This window comes from Protopterus annectens, chromosome 7.part1 (assembly GCF_019279795.1).
Source record: "Protopterus annectens isolate FY-2018-M chromosome 7.part1, PAN1.0, whole genome shotgun sequence".
Classification (NCBI taxonomy): Eukaryota; Metazoa; Chordata; order Ceratodontiformes; family Protopteridae; genus Protopterus; species Protopterus annectens.
Genome location: NC_056740.1, coordinates 284,601,468 through 284,622,398, shown reverse-complemented (window position 1 = coordinate 284,622,398; position 20,931 = coordinate 284,601,468).

The window sequence follows — 20,931 nt, the reverse complement described above, 5'->3', positions numbered from 1 at the left end:
TAAACATTTACTATGGATTCTCATTTTTACAAGTAGAATATAGTATAATAAATTTGGAAAGGTTGTCATTTTTCCAAGTAAAATACAATATAATAGAATACAGAGTAACCAAGATTCCCTGGTAAGAAAACCAAGTAAGCTTAATTTGTTTAAATTAAAAGAGGTGGAGAGAGAATTGGAAGTTAAGGTTAGATAAGTAGGGAAAATACATGAATTCAAAACAGAGACAGTGGCTGTTGGAGAAAAGGATTATTAACAAACTGACAAACAGTATAAGAGATGAGAGAGACAGAGCAAAGACTGGTTAGTAAACAAATGAGTACTTAAGGAGAGAACGTATGTCTATTAAATGAATAGAGAAAGAGATATTTACAAATTACAAATGAGTACTTGAAGGGTACGTGTTTTGGTAGGTTAGCATGTAAGCAAAGATTTCAGTTAGATCAGAAAAATTAATGATGATTATAGCTAGAAGAAGACAATGAAGAGGAGGACTGGAAGAAAACGGAGTGACAGTGAAAACTGGTTAGAAGGTAAAGGTGGGGTGAAAGAAAAAAACTGATTATAGGATGGGACAAGCCTCATGTGGAGCATGAGCAGTGCCAGGAAATTAGTTAGGAATATTTTTAAGGAAGTTTTGAACATGAGGTGGTTGATAAAGATAAATCTGATTGTTACAGGGAGAGAGTTCCAGGTTTTTGCTACTATGTTAGCATATAAGGAGTATCCTGCAGATTTTTATTTTTTGTCTGATAAGCAGCTGTTTGTCATTTAATCTTAAGGAACATTGTGAGATGTACATTTTTGGCAATTGTACTAAGAGATGGATAGATTAAAGGGTTGTTTATTATTTTTTGTGCTGTGTAAGATGGGAGAAATGGTTATAACCAATTTAGTTTTGTAGGGCAGTACAGCTGTGGCTTTAATTGGATTTGTTTGCATCAGACTATGTAACCTTATCATAACATTGCTCAAGTTTAGTTTTTAAACAGGTTTAAAAATTTGTAAAGATCTGTGCTCCATATAGAAGTGACAGTAGCAGATAAAAGTTAGGGTTATTTTAGTATTAGTTACAAGGAATGTTTTTGTTCTGTAGAACATCCCTAACTTTTGGTGTGTTTTTTTTTTAATTTAATTTAAAATATATACTGTAAGTTTGAATTCAGGCTGTCTTCTGTGGTCATGCTGAACAATTTAGTATTTTATTTATTTTATTTCACATTTTATTTAACATTTGTTTACCGGGAAAGTCTGACTTCGAACAAAGCCAATTTTCAGCGGAGGCCCGGGGAGAAACACTCTGGGTGCATGTCTTTGTAATAAGATATTACTTTAGTGTCAGCATAGCCAGCTATAGGTACCAGTGAATTCTGCAGTCGCTAGGGGACCCCTGTTACTAAAGGGTCCCCATCCACAGTGAATTATCTTATCCTGATATTCTGTAACATGTCATGTAAACTAATTGAAGATAGTACAGCAATCTTATATGCTTAATAAATCAGGTGGGTAATAATAACTCTTATTTATGTTTCCTTTAAAATTCAAATATATATATGGTTATTTTAACAGTGTTTTATCAAGTAACAGTCTTCAATGTAGTCATGTACTAGACATTCTATAGTGTGGTATAATTCCTGTACCATTCTGGATGATGGAGCCTATGATTTTAAGCTGCTTACAGTAGATCTATATGCCATGAAGACCTCACCAACACCAATGCCCACATCAGCAGTATCTGCATAACTAGGACTTTTTTTTAGTATCATGGTGAGGCCACAATAATAGGCCATCATTTGCAATGTAGCAGACTATACTGTCATATAAGCATGCCCAGAACTAGCTGATAGTCCACTATACCATGGACTAAATCCAATGGCAGGGATCCTAGCCTGAGTTGCTACAGCATAGGGCAACAATACTAGAATCCAGAAGCTGGTTTACATGAGTCACAGCATGTGTGCCCTCAGACACCAGATTGTTACCCATAGTGTATGTCTGCTTCCCAGCAAATAAATCCATAGTCCCAGTGCTGCCCTAAATTTCAACAACAGAAGACAAGTACTCATTTAAAGTAACTTCAGCCATGATAGTAGCAAGACTATAATCATTAGCTTGTAGGCAGCAAAGCAATCAAATACACAGGTTTTGAGACTAGGCTCCTCGTCATAGTCAGAGCTCACAAAAGAGTGCAGCTCCAGTAGTAGATAGAGAACCAATCGAATAAATATGCAGTTAGATATATGTGAAGAGCTGACTCCCCTACCCTAAAGGAAAAAAAAATTCTAACACAAAGAAGCAACACAGAGAATATGCCTGATAGATCACATTACTGTTTATTAGATGCATTGGACAGTAAACTTGTGCCTTGTCCAGGTGCAGATTGCACAACAGAGTTTGTACCTGAGTTCAGAAACCCAAACCATAGAATCTTTCATTGCATATATTATTGATATAATATAAAAGAGGCACTAACCTGTTCTCTGAGGTGTGCAACATCCCTGTCACCAGCAATCTCACTAACCAGAAACTCTGTGAACCAGTAACAGTAGTACTTTTTCATTCACTGTAAGTTAGCTAACTCGTGTCAATGTCATCCCGCTCTCTTATAGTAAAAGGGTGTCCTGCACAAACAACCTAGCCCTGTTTTTCATGTCATTGACACATTCCCTGCATTCACTACTTAGGCAGCCATGTCTTCCCACAACATTAATGTTTTATTAGCTCCTAGTTTCAACTTTCACCTATCAAAAAGGCATCATCTCCCTGTAGGGCATTCATCACTACAACAGCCACCTGCTTTTTTAAGTTAAACTTCATCTTTGTTTCTCACACTATGCAAAATGATACAGAAGGTGAGAAGAAAACAGCACATTCAACATCAGTGACAGGTGCAACTGAGGCAGTGTTTTCTCAGAGGTACATGCTATTTAGCAAAACATTATATTACTACTACCTAACCTTTCCAAACAGACAACAAAGTATGTTGTTCTCAATGAATATTATACTTAACATGTTATAATGAGCAGTCTAAGCAGACTAAGGAACATATCTCTCTGTTGGAGAAAGGTCTGACCTTTATACCAGCTATTACGTTTGATATGTGTGATGTAATTTTAGATATTAAGCTGTTTGTAAGAAACATTATGCTCAAATGTGTTTTTCAAAATCATACAGAAGTTACTGTTTTTAAGAAGCCTAGTACTTACAGTCCCTCCCTACATCCACTATTGGAAGTGTTTTTGAAGGCATATGAGACCGAAGTTGCAGATAGACTAACAGAAGCATGTGCTAGTAAGAGTTTTTTTTTATTTAACCCACAGTGAATTTGCTGTTATTAAAGAGTTACAAGAATTTGATGCTATTTACATTCACCCAGCAGGTAAAGGAAGTGCTATCATTTCAATGGACAAATGTTTTTATTTTGATAGTATGAATGATATGTTAGGCTATAGTAACACATACACTCAGATACAGAAATTGCAAGTGGATAAGTTGATCAAGCAAGTGCATGCATTGATTTTTGATATGCTGATGTGCAGATTGTCACATGATTTTTATAAATATCTGATAGTTGGGCATCCATTGATTCCAGTTCTATATGGTATGCCTAAGATGCATAAGGATCCCTTGAAACCACCTATGAGACCGATAGTTTCGGGTCATGGTTGGTTGACTGAGCCCCTTTCAAGATATATAGAGAAAATGTTGAGACTAGTACTGGATAAGGTGCCCTCTGTGCTTAAGGACACCAAACAGCTCTTACAAACTTTGCTTCAATGCAATGTAAATTGTACAGAGGTCCTGATGGTTACACTTGATGTGTGCTCTCTTTTTACTGTCATCCCTAATGATGTAGGGGTTGACTCTATTAGGTTATTTGTAACATGCAGTAGTGACTATATTAACCTAATATGTATGCTTTTAGAGCTAATTCTTAATAATAATGTTTTTTATTCGATAACCAGTGTTATCTACAGCACTTAGGGATTGCCATTGGCATGATTTGCACTAAAAGCTATACAAACATCATGTTAGCCAATTGGGAATCAGTAGAAGTGCTAGCAGTCAATCAGTACTCCCAATATATTCGATTCTAGAAAAGATTTGTTGATGATATATTTTCATTATGGGACAGTCCCTCTACGTTATTATTTGAGTTTGTAGATTATCTTGAAACAACTACCTCATTTCTAAAGGTTATGGTAGATTTCTCAAACTCTGAGATTTATTTATTTTATTTATTTATTTCAGTTTAATGACTGGGGTAGTCCACTGGGCCTAGAAGAGCCCATTTTCAGTGGAGGCCTGGGGAGAAAAGCTCCACAGTCATTGACAAGTATACAGAAACAAAGAAATCATTGGAATCATACAGGCAATGTTAAAGTCATTAGCAGAAAGAAAAATCATGCAAATTATATGGGCTTGGAATCTTTTACAGAGTATATATACAATATTAAAATCATTTGCAGAATGAAATATTGCAATTATACAGTCTTAGAATCATTTTACAGAATATAGAATTTAAAGAAATATAAGAGGTTACTTGAAGTTGATTATTAATGGAGTTTGGAGTAGGTTCAAAGAGGAGATGCAGCGAAAATGTCAGTAAGCATAGAATAGATGCAAGGGTAGGTGAACACTGTGTAATATAATCAGAAAAAAGTTAAAAGGTTAGCTGAAAGGTGTTTGAGGGACTTATGTAGGAGAACAGCATGAGCATTCCCACTTTGAAAATAGGTAGGAGTGGAGGAAAGATTTGAAATTGGAGTGGTTTTGAGTATTTTGAAGGTAGGAAGGAAGTGAGTTCCAGTGCTTAGCTAAGGAGCAGGACAGCAGAATGTAACCTGGATGTCATAGAGGTCTGTAGATTTTTAGAAGATTTTGGTTTTCTGATCTAAGTGAGCGATTGGGAATATAGGGGTTTATGGTGGTAGAGAGAGAGGGACAATTGGATGGTTTGAATATGAGCTTATGGGCAGTGGTAGGTTTGAGGAAGTTCAGGTAGTTAGGAAGTTCAAGCCATTGCAGAGAGTGGAGGGAGATGCAGTGATGGGATGAGTTTCTAGAGTTAGTAGCAAAGTTGCAGATTTTAGTGTAACAGTCTTCCAGTTTGGTTTGTAAGCCGAGCTGAAGATTAGTGAACAGAGGAGTGCCATACATAAGAGAGAGGATAAGGTACGTGGAGGCTAGAGTTTGTCTGGTTGAGGAGGTAAGGTAGCGGTTATGCCTGTATAGGAGATGTAATTTTTGATGTTTTTTTTATGTTGGTTTGGATATGGATATCGAATTTTAGATTTTCATCAATGCTGACACCGGGCAGTTTAGTATGTGGCACAGTTTATATGGGGATGTTATTCTGGCTTGTTATTTTGAGTTTTTGTTAATAATGGAGTTTTTAGATGGAGAAGAGATCATTAATTTTGTCTTGGTAGCATTGAAGGTGAGGTGGTTGCTTTGCATCCAGGTTTCAGTATTAGAGAAAGCTAACTGAGTTTTCTGAAGAAGGTTGGAGGGTGTGTCAGCTGAATAGATGATTGCTGAACCATCAGTATACTGGATTTGTGTGGTATCTGAGATAGAGTAGTGAAAACTATTGATGAAAATATTAAAAAGTAAGGGGCCGAGGACAGAACCTTAGGGTACACCAGTAGGGGTGTGTAGAAAAGAAGAGGTGGAATGTTTCCATTTGACACCTTGTTGACTTTCAGAGAAGTAACTAGTGAACCAGACTATGGTGGAAGGGGAGAGATTAAGAGGAGAGTTAATATAGGAGTATAGGGTGGGAGACTGTGTTAAAGGCTTTGGAGAGGTCTAGGAACAGGGTAGATGCGATCTTGCCAGAGTCACATGCATGTCTGATGAAGTCTAGGAAGGAGAGGAGGGCAGTGATGGTACTATAGCCAGGATGGAATCCATGCTGTGTGGGGGTTAGGAGGTTATTATGAGTCAGATATGACATCATTTGTGATTGAATACATTTCTCCAGGATTTTTGAGAGTGGAGAAAGAATGGCTATAGGATGGAAATTAGAAGTGTCAGCATTTTTACCTCCTTTGTGGAGTGGAATGATGAAAGCATATCTCCATAGTGAATGGACATATGATTCTTGGATGGACATATTTATTATAATAGAGATAGGGAAGGCTATGTTGTCAGCAGATAATTTGAGGAAGGATGCAGGTAGGTTATCTGGTGCAGAGGAGGATGGTTTTAGTTGGAGGAGGAGTTTTTTATTGTGTTTGTGGAAACAGGAGAGAGGCTGAAGAGAGGGCTATGAGCTCTAGGGTCAAATAGAGAGGTGGAGGGGGAGAGGTGGAGAATAGTGGGAGAAGATGGAAGTAAGTTTGGCTATACATTTTACAAAGAAGGTGTTAAACAGAGAGGCTGTTTCTTAATCAGTATAGTTTGAGTTAGGGCATGGGTTGTCCTTACTGCCAGGAAGAAGGAGGGAGGAGATTGCATTCCAAAATGTTCTAGGGCTGGTAGTGTATTCAGATTGAATCTTGGTGTAATATGTTTTGTGGTCTCTAGTTATTAATTTTTTATGGTGTTGCAGAGTTGTTTAACTTCTAGCAGGACATTAGTTAGTTTCTTTTTTTGGTATTGTTTCCACCTTTTGTCTCTTAGGCGCATGGTTTGCTTAGTTGTAGCTTTAACATGGTCCTGAGAGGAGCGAGGCTATTGAGTAGGTTCAGGAAGGTTTCATTAAAATAATTGACGGCGTTATCAAGCAGCAAAGTTTTTAGGGGTGTCCAATCTGTTAGTTTTAGGTAGTCTGAAAATATTTGTGGGTTAAATTTAGAGAAATTTTGAGTTTGTGTATAATGATGTTTTTTTTTGAAGAGGATAGGAGTGCTGGTCTGCAAAGGCAGGCAGGTGGTCACTGAGAGAGTCTGGAAGGGTATCTATATTTGAGATTATGTTGGGATGAGATACTATGATCCAGTCTATGATGGAATCAGAGGCCCCATCATTATTTGGCCTGGTAGAAGAGTTTATTAGCTGGGTGTAGTTAAAGATGTTGATATTTTGAGAAGGGTTTTCAGAGTTAATAGTCACCCAGTTGATGTTTGCTCTTAACTGTTTGGTCTTAGATAAGTTTCTTAGATGTCAAAATTATTAAGACATCTGATGCTCATTTTATAATGAATGTATTTAGGAAGTCATGTAGAAGACAGTGGCTCTACTCAACGGAGGCTCTGGGAACTAAGGTTGGGTGGCACGATGCCAGGGTAATCCTATGGGCTAAGCTTGTAAAAGGCTCCAGGGCCATTAGCCTAGTACACACCTATGAACCTATGAACCATAGAGTTACGACTACTGAATCCTACATAATTGCACTTTATAAGCACTTACACGAGTGCATGGATCGTGCTATCCAAAACAGAACCAAGACGCTATCCTCCAAAAAAGGGAAGCCAATATGGTGGCCCTCTGCCATAAGCAAACTGTACAACAGAAGGAAGAAACTTTTGCAACAGAGAGTAAAATCCCATGAGTGGAGGAGCTCCCTGGTCAGCCTCAGTAAGAAGCTGCGATCCCTCATAAAATCCTCCAAAGCTATGTACGAAAACAAAATCACCACTGATTCTAAAGACAACCACAAAACATTCTATAGCTATGTCAAGAATCTCAATGGCAACACTCAGATCTGCTCTGAGTTACAGCACAATAGCACTAAATATACAGACCCAACTAATATTGCCAACATCCTGGCAGATAGGTTCAGTGCTAACTTTACCCCCCTCTCACCCCCTAAAGGGCTCATCTCTATACCAGAAGAATGCAAAGTTCCTGTAATCACAGCTGCACAGGTAAAAACCACACTCTCCAAAGCCAAGAACACAGCATCCTTGGGACCAGACAACATCCCAGGCTGCATTCTACACAAACTGTAGAATGAACTGGCACCCCACCTAAGTACCATGTTCAATCATAGCCTCACCTCAGGTTTTGTGCCCACTGAATGGCACACATCAACAGTTATCCCACTCCACAAAGGGGGATCCACCACGGACTCTAGGAACTACCGCCCATTAGCCTGATGAGCATGGTCTGCAAGGCCATGGAATGTATCATCATGGAACTTATAAACAAAGACACTGGCAATCTCCAAACTCTTGGACCCAACCCAGTTCGGATTTGTAAAAGGCAGATCCTTTCTCCTAAACCTGATAGACTTCTTTGAAGCAGTCACCAAAGCCATAGATGAGAGTAAGGTGGCTCACACAGCCTATCTAGAGCTTGCCAATGCTTTTGACACCATCCCCCACTCTGGAATTATAGATAAACCCACAAAACTAGGTATAAATCCCTATGTCACAAGATGGCTTGCCAACTGGCTCACTGACAGAACCCACACTGTGAAAGTAGCAGACTACAAATCCGACTTCAGACCAGTGACAAGTGGAGTACCACAGGGTTCAGTCCTGTGTCCTCTCCTGTTTGGTATCTACTTTTCTGAAGTACAGGCTAACACAGAAGGTCTTTGGCTAATGAAGTTCACAGATGACTGCAAACTAGGAGCCATAATCAAAACTCCAAAAGATGTGGACATCCTACAAAAGGGCCTCGCTGAGACAGATGTCTGGTTTCAAAGCCATGGCCAAACTTTGTACCCATGAACTACAACATAGGCGGTAGTATACTTAACACCGAAAGTGTGATAAGAGACCTTGGGACACAAGTGGACAGTAGTCTGTCCTTTAATAATCACATTGCCACACTAGTCAGGAAATCCTTCTACATGGCACACCTCATCACAAAAGGTTTCTCATCCAGAAAAAAAGACGTCATTGTTCCCCTCTACTCATCACTCATTAGACCCATTATAGAGTACAATGCCCCTTTTGGTATGTACCTCACAAGACATCTACAACAACTGGAAAGGCCGCAGAAAGGCCTCAAACAGATGCCTTACGCAGACTGTCTCAAAAAACTCCAACTTTACTCCGTCACATATCGCCTACTCAGAGGTGATCTCTGCCTAACATACAAAGCTATGAAAAAAACCCAGAGCTGTTGGACATGCTCCACTTAAAGAAATCCCAATCCCTCCAAGCTACATGCTCTAGGGACCTAAACCTTGCCATCACAATAAACAGAACATGCCGGAGGGATAGATTCCTGTCCCAGAGACTTCCCATAATCTAGAATAAACTACCTATCTATATCAAACAAAGCTCCTCATTAGCACTCTTCAAGAAAAATCTTGATGATTGGATGGGAAATAGGAAATTCACCCCAGGGATCACTTCTGTGGCTCTGCTTGACAGTGGCACAGGAAAATAATTTTCTTGGGTGGCAAAAGCCAGGGTACCTTTTTTGCTGGGCTTGTATAGGCTCTAGAGCTGATAGCCTAGTACCTACCTATGAACCTATGAACCTATAAGAAACAATATCCTTCATAGAGACAGTATGCACCCTGGACATATATATAAGAATATACTTAAGAGTCAGTGCATGAGGCTATCGAGACTGAATAATGATGATAGTCATTTTAAAGATGCTATTACTGAAATACATCAAGATGTTGTTAGGAGAGGTTATCATAGAAATGAGATAAATGGTTCAATACAGGAGGTATATCATAACAGAAATGGTAGGGCTAGACCGTCTTTCTCTCATGGTAGTAAGTTCAATAGAGCCATGGCTCTGACTCAGAATATTAAGTCTAATAATAAATGTAAAGTTGAGCTCTAATAGTTAAGAGCAATTGACCAATTTTAATTGCTGATGAGGAAATTAAACAGATCGTAGGTGAATGACCTAGATTCTGTTTTAAGAATAGGAAGTCTCTAAAGCATATTTTATGTTATAAGAGTGATTCTGTTACTAGGAATTTGTCCAAGAATGCTAGGACTTTTCCTTGCAGATGCTGTGCAGCTTGTAGCTATATTACACCAGAGAGATTTTTCATTCATACTGCTACTGGTAAACAATATATTCCTGCATTTTATGCTGATTTAAGTAGCAAGAACTTGGTTTACCTAGCCACCTGCATGGCTTGTCTATGCTTTTACATAGGAAAAACTAATTGCTCATTAAAGGAGCAGGTTCATGAGTATTTGTATGATGTAAGGAAACTTAAAAGCATGAGTGCACTGGTGAAGCATGCTGATTCTTATGGTTCTGCACAGTCCTTTAGATTCATGGTTTTGCATTTAATGTCTATGAGTCAGAGACTGGGGGACATAGAGATTAAAACTGAGAATTGTGAATTAAGATCAATGATAAAGGTTATGGTCTTAATGAGACTATACCTTTAAAGCCGGCATTGAAATCACAAGCCTTGTATGACATCCTTCCTCTGGGCCAATGGCCAAGGAGCCTCATTCCCACCACTGCCACCAATATGTGGCATCCCTATTCTGGGCCTGTAATCAAGGATCCTCAATCCTCACCACTGACACCGGTGGGGAATGTTCACTGAGAAAAAAATAGACAAACACAGTATTTTCAGATGCAGCTGTCTGCACCAAGCACAATTTCCCTTAAGAGCACACTGGGACTGCACACTCCAGTCTTGGGAATGGGCTTTCTCTGCAGGCCCCAAATAAGACTCTGGGGACTTCCCACTGACCACTACAGAGCTAAGTCCTTAGCTGGGTGTTCCAAGCCAAGTCCTCCACCACCCTCTCTGTGAAATCAGTACTCTCAGTGCCCCTGTGCAAAGTAGCTGTCACACACACTATCTTTACAAGCACACACCTGGGAAAGGCTGGCACAGCTTACCTGCTGTGACACCTCCACCCAGACTATAAGGTAGATTCACTGCCACCAAAACACATGAAGACAGTTACTTTAAGGCTCTTACAAGGGTACTCAGTTACACTTATTAAATGTAATATTTATACCAACGGTAGTTTTAACCAAGCAGCAAGACTTTCAGGAATGTGCAGCCACAGTGACACTAAATAAATGCAAGTACTCTCAAAGGTTAAATATTTTCTAAAAAAATAGCTATAATGAATGGTTTAGACATATTTAATAATAAATAAGAAGAAAACATGAAAATACTGAATATCTATTTACAATAAACACCAGAGTTTGAATCACAGGAAATGTAAAAAAACAACACAGATGTAAAGACTCAGACAGATACAGAAAAAATACATTTAGCTAATGTCACTATATTTTTCTAAGTGACTGAAGAATTACTGTTTCCCAGTTACTTACTAAAGCAAGGCAAGATGAAGGTGAGTGATTGTCTTTGTCAGGTCCCAAAAGCAGAGTGCACTTATCACATCTCCAACCAGTATTCGAATACAATGTCAGTGCTGGCTACAGAATGACATCACAGCTGATAACTTGACTCTGTGGTTCCCACACTACCCCCTCACTAGAAACTGAGCCAGGATGTGGCACTGATGTGTCACAATACACACAAAGAACTTTAGCTAAAGTTTATTACAGGATCTGGAAGCTGTAAAACAATTCCAACACTTCTACCTTACCTGCAGAAACTAACAAGCTATTATCTGGCACCCCAGAGTAGTAAGTTGTTCACCACTAATGACAACAGAGCAGGACCCCAGTCCAGGCCTTTCAGAGACATTGCGTCTCTGGCTGCATTCAGAACTGTGAGATAAAATCTTTATGGCCTAAACTAAGCCATTTAATTTCAAGCTATTTTTCTTAAGGTTAACTGAACTGAGTTTAACCCCTTCCCTTCTGGTAGCCTCTGCTAAAATATATATATTTCATCAGTTAAAACAATACAGTCTGACATACATTTATATTTCTTTTCTGTCCAGCAGGACCCACTCTTGATACATTTTTAACACACACAACTTTACAAATACATTGTAACACAAGCATCTGTACAAATCAGTTTGATATTCAAATGAAATATAATTCTTTACAAAACTCCAGCTAGCTATGCTGGCATAATTTACACATGCACTGCCCTACTCCCTCTGGCACAGCTAGCACTACCTCACATCATTGCACCTTGTATAATTTATGCTTAATTGTTATTTGTTTGTGTATATAAAGGTTTGGATTCTGTCTGTTTGTATGTGGTCTGATGACGTGCCGTAAGGGCATGAAAGCGCTTATCAAATAAAGTGCTTTCCTGCTTTTAGCCATGCTGCTGTTAGCCTTTTTTGTTGTACTTAAAAATGATGACCTGTTAATTTCACCAAAGTTCTAGAGAAATGCAACATTCCTCTCTGAGGAACACTAAACTAGTACATGATATGATAGCATACATGGAACTTTCAACAGTGGACTAATATGCTTATGATACTTAAATAGCAGCTGGTGCCATTCATATGGTTTTATGATTTGCATATTTTTGTGACATACTATTAATTTCAAGATGTACACTGTCATTTGCAATTCTCACTCTGCTCTCTGTAGTCAAGTACCATGATCAAAGGGTCTAGGAAGGGAGCAAACAGAGGCTGCTGCAGCACGAAGCATATTATTAATGATATTTTGTCTGGCCTTGTACTGACACCTCTATGTTACCACATCTGTACTGTTCTACTCTTGTTGTTAGAAAGACGGCAGGTCAGGATGACCATGTACACCAGCTTGGACCAAGAGAGAGAAGCCAAGTAATTTGCTGGTCACATACTGGCATATGAGGATGTAGTGCTTGGGCACACTTTGATGTCAAAGGGAAGATAAAAAACATATATCTGGAATGGGTAAGTCGGGCCCTAACAGTGAAACATGGCATCAGTAGGAATGGGATTCATTATTGGCACAAATGGTATGAGCTATGCTGGAGATAGCCAAAGAGTCTTCACAGGGTGAAAGAAGTAAAGTAGAAATGACTAGTACTAGTTCTAGATGACATTATGATAAAATAGATAACCTGCAGTATGTGTTCACTGGCAGCACCCAAAGACACAGAAGCTAAGCTTAGGGTTTTCCAGTAGCATCACATTAAATGGAAACTTCCAGAATAGCTTTTTTAACCATCTGTGGTGTGCATGCCTAAGTAGGTGGTATCCTTGTCTAAGCTGCTGGGGACTTCCGTAAAACATTCATGTTCTGGGCTCCATTTCTTAACAGAGTGCCATTTATTACGGCCATCACTGATAAGTCCACAAAATGTATGAGACAGACAATGTTAAATTCATTAAACTGCCATACAGTACTTGAATGGGCCATTATTGCTGTTGTATGCTGTCCTGATACCATGTTCACCTACTTCCTGTACTACTCACTGTGTCCTCCTTAATTTCCCTCAGTATTCTGAGGTCAGACGTTACATGATGCAAGGAGATGTATTCTTTTGTGATACTGCCATGTCCTACCTAAATTTCATTGGGCATTCTGACGGTGGACCTGTTGTGCAATACTATACCTGGCTACCTCCTTTAATGTTGCCTGTGTCCTGCTTAAAGTTTGCTGTCCATTCTGACAGCAGCCCTGTTGAAAGAAGCCAAATGCAGTTACTTCCCATTACACTCACTGTCCTGCCTAAAGTTTGCTGTCCATTCTGACAGCAGACCTGTTGAGGGAAGCCAGGTGCTGTTTCCTCCCAGGAACTCCCGGTCTTGTCTGCAGTTCACTGTACATCCTGATAGCAGCCTTATTGCATGAAGTCACATGCAGTTACCTCCCATAATATTTCCTATGACCTGCATTACATATGCACATATGTTGCCAGGATTCAAGTGTACACAGGGATGTAGCTTTGTCTAAAGATACTTCTCAACCCCTTAGCATAAGAATTCTGGACAAAGCCAAAAGTAATAGATGGATAAAAGTCCAAAATCAGACACAGATATTAAATATTCCTCTTATAAACATATTAAAAGTTGGTAGAATATCAGAGTTTGTATTGTTATGCATTTTCTGAAAGCCATAAAGTCTGAAATTCATATGTATGCCATTATTTAGTGACTTAATTCCTTAGAGATTTGCTAGTTTTGGCAGAAAGCTGCAAACTGTATAAGAAAAAGAGGAAAAAATATAAGCAAAAATCTGAGCATTCTGCAAAATTCTGGACATTTGAGAGGTATGTGACAGCCATCACATTACCCAACAAGACTTGCCACATAAGCACTCCAAGCATAGATCACCATAACGTTCACAACGTTGAGAATATTACATTGCCAGTTATACTGAGGGCCATGAATGATGTTGGTGGCATATTACTGGTAATAGTGACACAAAATGGCCTATGATGTATCCCTTTGCTATGGGAACGTTTGTGACTCAGTAAATCCTTTCACTGGTATTGCTTGTGACAGATTTTGTCCTGATTACATATACGCTGATTACTGACTTACCAAAAATGCTATGAACCAACCATTGACTAGTAGATTGTTGCTATTTGCTTGTATTTGGCAATATGAGAAGAGATGTCTCTGAGACCTTTGCATTGCTGGATTCCATGTAGGGAGAGTATGGTAACTGGAAACTGGTACACTATGCAACATCATTAAGCAGCCTTGGAGATTTGAATAGAAGGTTTTGTGTGTGCTTGATGCCATCAGAGATCTTAGGCACCAGTTGCTGGTTGGTCACCATACTCTTGTGGAGGACTTTAAAATCCTGACAAAAACTATACTGGCTTGCAGGGGAACATCGGCACAGTCCTCTTCAACTGCGGGATTCATGCATGAGAGGCAGACCACTACTCCTGGTTTAGCACCATATCCAGATCACAGTACTTTCTTCATGGTTTCTCTTCGGCATCACTGATTATGTGCCCTTTGATGATGTTGCTAGAACTATACCACTGTCCAGCATGCACAATGCTCCCTACCTTCCCCGGGTACTGACCCCATCCATTGACTGGTACAAGCTGCTGACTGTGAAGGATGGTCACAGAAATAAAAGTTTGAATCAGGATAAATATTCATGTAATACTTTTCATGTCAGAGTTTCTTTTGTTTTACCTGATTATGATCTTTAAATAGTTGTATTCTTTGGAAAACATATAAATATGTTTAGAATGGGAGTTGTATATTATTGATTCATATTGCATTTTCATCCTTATGTCAGCTGCTCAATTGTTCCTCTACTTGCTCCCTGTTGGGTCATTTGTTCCTCTAGGAGAAAAAGACAGGCATCTAAAATGGGTTGAGAGACCCCTGGGCCATTTTTTCTAAATAGCTCATTTGTTGTCCTGGCAGTGAGACTCGAGTATTAGGGAGTTGGTCAGTTTACTGGTTCCCCAAGGTCTTTGGTACAACCCTCCTAACCCTTCCCCATAGATGGATGACATATTCAGAATACCTCCCTGGTGGGCATTGATATACCTGCTCCCACTCATATCACTCTTCAGCTCACGCACCTACTAAAAACACAAACTTGTCCTGGACACTTCCGCAAGTGATCAGTTATCAACTCAGGCATCACTAATGAGGTGGGCCAGGCTGTCTCCATTCTCCCAAAAAAGGCAAACTGACATCAGCTCTTTAGGCTCATCCTCCCCTACATGGCCTCTCTAGCACCTATGACACTAACAGAACATGAGTCATCTGAGTTATCTTCAGGATGGCACCCCTCTACAGCAGAGGGTGAGGCAGTACTAGTAAAGTTACACATCATTTGCTTAAAGATGGTAGCTAAGGATCCATGAACAGAACAAGTGTTATTTCACTTTCACATTAAGGAATATTTTATTCATCCTTTAATTCCCTACCTTCTTAAGGACTGACTTCTGGGCAAATACCTTAAAGACGTGTGAACTTCAGAACTCTTTGAAGGTAATCTTATAATCTGTTTGTTAACTGGGTTAGGCCAGTGGGCAAATTTTCCTTTTTCAGGGGTGACCTAGGAGCCTGTCTTGTTAGGTGACATGCTTAGGTTCATACAGCAGGTAAATGAAGGTGGAAGGAATCAAACCCTGCACCATGGGCACAGAAAGGAGCTCATTAACACCTAAGAGCTTTAGTCCTCTGCACTAACTGCTATTACACTGGAAATGGCTTTCACCAAACTCTAGACTTTGCACTTGCTCCACAACTGTGTGCCAATGTAGGGAGTTACAGATGGTTTCCCCTGCAAAAATAAAATAGTTTTTTTTTTTTTTTTGCTGAAAATTATTTTCATTGTAAGAATTTCATAGATAGGGTAGTCCCTGGAATTATTTTTAGTGAATCAGCATGATTACATCCTACATTTCCTCCACTCACTTTCCAAACAAAGGGACCCTACCTGAAGAAACACCATTCATATCAATACTATATCAGGTTAGCAGGTGTACTCAAGTGAGGCTATTTTTGGTGCTTTTTCATCTCTTGATTTTTTTTTTTAGAGTCCAGAACATGTAAAAACTGTCCAAACTTATATCTGCAACTTAGCTAATGTGTTTAGAGATAAGAATATATTTCTAAAAGCTATCCTTTTATAGCTACAGGGACAACAACTGAAAATGAAGAGTAGGAGCAAAATTTGGAGAGAAGCACACATTTTTAATATTAGGTGGGGGCAATGCTACATGAATACAAAATAAACATTCCAGTCTACACCCTGACTTCCGATTAACAGTTTCTGTTATATGAAGCTGTTTAGTATTTACTAGCACATTAAAAGCATTTAACCATGAGTTCACTATTAGTGTTCATGGCAGATGTTTTGTCAGCAGCATTAACATATGAACATGATAAATCAGTCCCTTCACAGAGGAAAAAACATAATTTTTGTGCAGTACAAGTTCATTGTTCTTTCAAGCAAACCATCGTGGTGTATTAGTACTCACATGATTGGCTCACCATAAGGCTGATACCTAAAGGGAGCACTAGATGTTACCCAGTGCAATTCAAGTCTGCCAAGACTGTACTGTCACAATGCATCTTGCACTGGCAGCTGAGTGAAACTTGGTGCACAGTCAAGAGTCAAGTGTCCACTCAGAAGACAGCAGTGGTGGAGCTTGGAGGGGCCTCTGAGGGGAAACGGTAGTCCCAGAGGGAGACAGTAGGGCACCTTCCAGGTCCAGCAAGTTAGCCTATACTATACCACACATCTTTTGCTGGGGAGCAGAATGCCATTTGGGATTCCTGGGCAGGAATTAATGAACCATAGTGCTTTTACCTAACCCATGAATACCTGGCTCTTGTACCTATGGAATGACTAGGAAAACTCATAGGAGATTACTAGGCTATCAACCTGGAGGTCATGTTAAGCCTAGCCGTTTCATCCCAATATAATACCATAGAAATGCTACACAATACTAAAGATTACATTTAATGATGACTTCCCATGAAGGTCAACTCCCGTAGATTACAGGTTCATAGATTAGTACTAGGCTAACTGCCCTTATTTGCCATTATAAGTCTAGCCAATTACCCCACATGAGAATCAAACCCTACACCTTGTGTCTGTAAGGTAAGCATCTTAACCATTCTGACAACTTCCCAAGCAAATATAAGTTTATAATTAATTACTAGGTTAGCTTTCTTAATAGTCCATTGTAGGACTAACCAATTTCCTTCCCAAAGGTGAGAATCAAAAACTGTACCTTGTGCTTGTGAGTCAAACACCTTAACCACTATACTCATCTCCCACTGAGCAATGTCCTGGAAGGAGCAAACAAGGGAACTCGCAAGTAAGTAGTGGTATTGCTAGTGTTTGATATGGGATTCCATAAGTCCTTTTTCCTGATGTTTTATGGAGCTCAGACTGACAAAAAAACACATTTTTTGGCTAAGAGATATCTTAAACTCAAGGACAAGAGTTTGCATTGTCTCACTTTCTGAGTCATAGCATTTTAATTTTTTATATATTACCTGGTCGAAAGAGTGGCAATGAAGGGATCAGAAAAAAAAACAGAAACAGAAAACTTGTAGATTATACCCAGTACTATTTAAAAATCAGCTACTCTAAGGGAAATCAGTGTACAAAAGATTTGGAGTGTCAGTCTTTGCAGAGTTGAACTATAACTATCAACAATGCAAAAATTCTGAAAAGGTCAAACAGTATATATGTATTCATTGACATTAGATGAACTGTGTGCGTTTAAAAATCTGAGCCAGGAATATAACAACATGTCAAGGCACTTCTGTATTTATTAGTTAAGGATAAAGAGTTATCAGACAAAGGCAAGAAACAAGAGAGCACATCAGCCAAGTCCCTACACACAGACTCCGAGAAAATGCTACATCAGTTTAAGGGTTTTGGGAGCACAGGCCCTAGTCAATGCCAAACAGCACAGCACTAAAGCTTTATGCAATGCTTGAACATACACCTTGCAAGTTACTTTACTAATCATGCTGCTATTCAGATACTGAAACAACAAAATACCCCCCTTTGAAGCTTCATATTTCCTTCATACATATGTGAATTACCAACAAACTGATGAGAGCGAAGAAAGATCAATTACACTTTATTCCCTTTACTGGGTAAGTGGCCTGGTACTAAGTGGCATTTTCACCCAAAACACAGGCCCTCTATGAAGCACATATCACTTACAGTAGTAACCCACCCCTTAACACAATGCAAAGCAATTTATGCAGTCTGGCAGTTAGAGCAGAGGATTAAGACTGCGAGCTATTAATACATTCATTCTTATAGTATGAGTACAGAGTTTAATTTCCTCTCCCCCATTTATTTACTGTGTAACTCTAAGTCAGTTGACCAGGCAATGCTCCCAGCCACCCTTTTGAAGAGGCATGTGCCTGATAGGTTTATCTTGTTTATAAATGTATAAAATAAAAATATAGAATTTTGTTAGACTCCTGGTTCAGGAAGATTGTTGATCCACGCTCTCATTTCCCCTCTTTGTCTGATTATTTGTATGTATAAATATTTGGATGGTAAAACTAAAATTTTTAAAATAGATAGGGTACAAGTGCCTACATAATATTCTTTGGAGACCTCCTTAGGTTGTGTGTGCAAAACAAGACAAACAAACTCACTTGAAAAAGAAGTAGTTGCTATATGAGGAAACTATTAAACTGGAATTATATCTTCCTTACAATTTTGTACCTCTTCTTTTGATAATTGAAATTTATATGAGGTAGAACTAGTACAGACAGACAAGACATCATAGAGGAAACTGCTTTTGTAATTAGCTAGATAAACACAGTAACAGAGGATAAACTATCATTAAAACTAATATTTATTTATTTATTTATTTTTATTTTACATTTGTTGACCGGGATAGTCCGACTGGATGCATGCCCATTTTCAGCAGAGGCCCGGGGAGAAAAGCTCCAAGGGTAAGCAGATACAGCATTACATAATACCAGTATTACATATTACAAACAGACTATTTACAGAGATTACATAAGTAAGCAAGTTAAACAGGTTCCACAGGTTACAGTTAATCCTGAGCGCAAGTCAGGATTAAATTAAATTACACAGTAAACTGGTTAGCAGATTTTTACACATTCTAGAGAGAGTTAGCCAGGCTTGATACATTGACATAGCCAGTTAAGTGGCAAATGTTGTTTGAGTTTAGTTTTAAATTGACCTAAGGTGGAAAGTAAGGTAACATCAGCTGGAAGTGAGTTCCAGGATCTACTTACAGAGTTTGCAAAGAGAGAATCACTGGCTGTGTTATTAATTTTGCTAGTCTGAATTAGTAGTTTGTTAGAGGATCAAAGCGGTCTAGGATTGTTATAGGGGGTGATAATATTTTTAAGTGCAGGAGTATTGTCCGGATTATAGAGGATTTTATAGGCCATAATCAGTTGGTTATACTGGATTAGGCTGGGTAGTTCAAGCCACCCAAGCTGATTTAGATTGATGCAATGATGTGTCATAAAAGGCAGCCCAGTGGCAAACCAGGCAATGTGGTTGTAGCAAATTGAGAGTTAGTTAAGGACAGTCTTGTTCAAATTCGAGAGTAGAGGGGATGCATACAGAAGGGTTGAAAGAAGGTGAGAGCGAGCTATGGCAATTTTAGCTGGAGGGGTTAGGAAGGCTTTTATTCTGTAAAGTGACCCTAGTTTTTTATTGATGGTTTTGATAGTATGGTTAACATGTAGGTCAAATTTTAGATAATTGTCTATGATGACACCTAATAGTTTTGTAGAGGGGTCAGGGGAGATTATTGTGCCATCATTTGATTTTATGGTAAAGGTGAAAGTGGTAGACCTACGTGTTTGTGAAAATAACAGCATTTTAGTTTTTTTGGGATTTAGGATCAGACGATGTTCAGAAAGCCAGTTTCCTATTGTATTAAAGGTGGTCTGGGTAGCTGACCATAACTCTACTGGAGATGTGTCTGAGCAAATCAGAGTAGAGTCATCAGCACATTGGATACAGCTGACTTTTGGGATGACAGTATAAAGGTCGTTAATGAAGATGGAGACAAGCAAGGACCCTAGTATAGAGCCTTGTGGTACTCCAAGGGTGTTAGGTAGAAGGTTAGAGAGTTTGTTCTGCTAGAGGACAGCCTGCCTTCGACAATTCAGGTAGGATTGAAACCATTGAAAGGCTCTAGTATCTAGACAGAATGTTTGCAGGGTGTGGATTAAAAGTTGGTGATCAACCATATCAAATGCCTTGGAAAGATCCAAGAAGAGGGCTGAGGATATATAATTATTGTTGCGATTATGGTTTATGGTGTTGGTAAAGGCTAGGAGGGCTGAAGTAGTGCTGTGATGAGGACGGAAGCCATGCTGAGTGTCTGCCATAAGGTGATTCTGGATTAGGTGGTGCATGAGTTGTCTATGAATACATTTTTTCATAATCTTTGCAAGTGGAGAGAGTATAGCTATTGGCCTATAATTGGAGAATTCAGTAGAGCTGCCTCCTTTGTGAAGTGGGATTACATAGGATATTTTCCAGATGGTGGGAATTTTAGCTTCTACTATGGTTCGATTGATTAGTATTGAGACGGGGTAAGCAATAGCATCAGCTGAGTTTTGTAGGTACTCAGCAGGGAGTTGATCAGCAGAAAGTGTAGTGGATTTTAATTTTTTGATTAAGGTACAGATAAGTGAAGTGGCGACTGGTTGGAAGCTGAACACGAGTAGGTTTCTAGGGGTGCTACTTTCAGGACCACGGGAGCTA